The sequence below is a fragment of the Meles meles genome, chromosome 1 (assembly GCF_922984935.1).
Source record: "Meles meles chromosome 1, mMelMel3.1 paternal haplotype, whole genome shotgun sequence".
NCBI lineage: Eukaryota > Metazoa > Chordata > Mammalia > Carnivora > Mustelidae > Meles > Meles meles.
Genome location: NC_060066.1, coordinates 133,789,499 through 133,792,535, shown reverse-complemented (window position 1 = coordinate 133,792,535; position 3,037 = coordinate 133,789,499). Strand labels below are relative to the sequence as shown.

General features: G+C 44.6%; 2 pseudogenes; one reads left to right on the top strand and one right to left on the bottom strand.

The window, feature by feature from the left end:
* Positions 1 to 310: 310 nt before the first annotated feature.
* On the bottom strand, positions 311 to 750 carry LOC123950883 (annotated as a pseudogene).
* Positions 751 to 1,125: 375 nt separating this feature from the next.
* On the top strand, positions 1,126 to 2,831 carry LOC123950876 (annotated as a pseudogene).
* Positions 2,832 to 3,037: the final 206 nt, after the last annotated feature.

Below are 3,037 nucleotides of genomic sequence, written 5' to 3'. Positions count from 1 at the left end.
TTCAATTAAGTGACATTACTTGCAACTTCCAATGTGCAAAGCATTGTGGGAGATACATAAATAAGACACTGTGGTAGTCCTTAAGAAATTTTCAACATAGTCTGTCATGTACATATTTTTTTGGGAGGGAGATGCAATATTTTAATCTAAAGGTAGCACATAATACATAAAGGGACCACTCCCAGCTCCAAGAGTCCCCTCCAGATTATAAGGGAGTTCTTAAAAATAACTTGATTTCCTAGAGACTGACCACCTCCCCATGAGAAGGAGAGGTTATGGAGGAAACAAAGCTCTGAGGTCTGCTCTGTTGTCACTCACAGACCTGGTTCTGAGCAGAGCTCTTGTAATCCACCAGCTCCTCGGGTTGACTCCACAAGCCAATCTCCTTTTTTGCACTCTCACAGAATCGCTGCCATGGATAATGTTGCTGTCAATGTGGATGTGAAGGTCCCCATGAAGGGTCTCAGGCTTGCAGTCTACGGGCTCCCTAGGCCTGTCTTCACCACATTCAGCCCCACCCAGGCCATGGCAACCACAGGCCCTGATTGCATGTTCTTCACAGGCTGGCAAAGAATGGATGGTCCTTTAGGTGAATGTAGTATCCCTTGAGAAGATCTTCAGAAGCTTGAATTAATTTTGTAGCAATCAGGCAGAATCCCTTTTGCTGAAAATACTTAATGATCTCTCCCACCTGGCTGCACTGGATGCCATCAAGCTTGATGGCAATAAGGTGCACTCACTGTTGGCCATGACCCTGGGATAGAGAGCCTTCCAGCTCTTCAGGCTGCCACTTCATCTGGGGCCACTCTGTCACGTACATATTTAACCATGATACAAGTTGGACTGCGATAAGACTTAGAACCAATATACACATGATGGAATGTGAATAATAGCAAAATAACAGCAAATAATTCTATAGCACTTGCTATGTGCCATGAAATTTTCTAAGCACTTCACATAAATTAACTCATTTAGTCCTCACAACAAACCTATGATGTAGGCATTATTGTTATATTGTTATCTCCAATTTAAATGTGAGGAAACAGACACCGCCTTTGGGGTGATCCGTGGTGGACGTTTTGAGGGCAGCTGACCTGCAGCCTGCGTGTCCCGGACCGCCTCCCGTGGAAGCCTGAGCCGGCCGTGTAGCTTTCTCCCTTTGTCTCATAACCATGTCCACCAACAAGAATGCTAATTCACCAGCTGCCCGCCTTAATAGATTCAAGAACAAGGGGAAAGACAGTACAGAAATGAGGCGGCGTCAAATAGAAGTTAATGTGGAGCTGAGGAAAGCTAAGAAGGATGACCAGATGCTGAAAAGGAGAAACATAAGCTCGTTTCCCGATGATGCTACCTCTCCACTGCAGGAAAACCGCAACAACCAGGGCACTGTAAATTGGTCTGTTGATGACACTGTCAAGGGCATAAATAGCAACAATTTGGAAAGCCAGCTCCAGGCTACTCAAGCTGCTAGGAAACTGCTTTCTTGGGCAAAGCAGCCCCCCATAGAGAACATAATCCGGGCTGGTTTGATTCCAAAATTTTTGTCCTTCTTGGGCAGAACCGATTGTAGTCCCATTCAGTTTGAATCCGCTTGGGCTCTCACTAACATTGCTTCCGGGACATCAGAACAGACCAAGGCTGTGGTGGATGGAGGCGCTATCCCAGCATTCATTTCCCTGTTGGCATCTTCCCACGCCCACGTCAGCGAACAGGCTGTGTGGGCTCTAGGAAACATTGCAGGTGACGGTTCAGTTTTTCGAGACTTGGTTATCAAGTATGGTACAGTTGAACCACTTCTGGCTCTCCTTGCGGTTCCTGATATGTCATCGTTACTTACGGAACCTTACTTGGACACTTTCAAACCTTTGTTGCAACAAGAACCCCGCACCCCCGCTAGATGCCGTCGAGCAGATTCTTCCTACCTTAGTTCGTCTCCTGCATCACGAGGATCCAGAGGTCTTGGCAGATACCTGCTGGGCCATCTCCTACCTGACGGATGGTCCAAATGAACGGATTGAGATGGTTGTGAAAACAGGAGTTGTGCCCCAGCTTGTAAAGCTTCTAGGAGCTACCGAATTGCCCATTGTGACTCCTGCGCTAAGAGCCATAGGAAATATGTTACTGGGACAGATGAACAGACTCAGGTTGTAATAGATGCTGGAGCGCTTGCTGTCTTTCCCAGCCTGCTAACGAACCCCAAAACTAATATTCAGAAGGAAGCCACGTGGACAATGTCAAACATCACAGCTGGCTGCCAGGACCAGATTCAGCAAGTTGTGAATCATGGATTAGTCCCATTCCTCATTGGTGTTCTCTCTAAGGCAGACTTTAAGACACAAAAGGAAGCTGTCTGGGCTGTGACCAACTATACAAGTGGTGGGACAGTTTAACAGATTGTATACCTCGTCCATTGTGGCATAATAGAACCATTGATGAGCCTCTTAACTGCGAAGGATACCAAAATTATTTTGGTCATTCTGGATGCCATTTCCAATATCTTTCAGGCTGCTGAGAAATTAGGTGAAACCAAGAAACTTAGTATAATGATCAAAGAATATGGAGGTTTGGACAAAATCGAGGCTCTACAAAACCATGAAAATGAGTCTGTGTACAAAGCTTCATTAAACTTGATTGAGAAGTATTTCTCTGTAGAGGAAGAGGAAGATCAGAATGTTGTGCCAGAAACTACCTCTGCAGGCTATACGTTCCAGGTTCAGGATGGCACCTCTGGGACCTTTAACTTTTAGCTTGTACAGCCGACGCAGAACGTTGTTTGTGGTGTGCTCTGTTTGGTAGAAGTTTGTCTTACTGTTTCTCTACTAAGAACTCTTTTTAAACGTGTTTTGTTATTGTAACACTTTTTACAACAAAACTCTACTTGACCAGTTCCAAACTGTACCAACTGTATGAAGCTCCTCCTCCCAGTGGGTTTCTTATTTCTATGTGGAATCTCCTCTCTTGCAGTGTCTGTAAATAAAGATTAAATTCCACCCTTTTCTTTAAAAATAAATAAATATATATATATATATATATA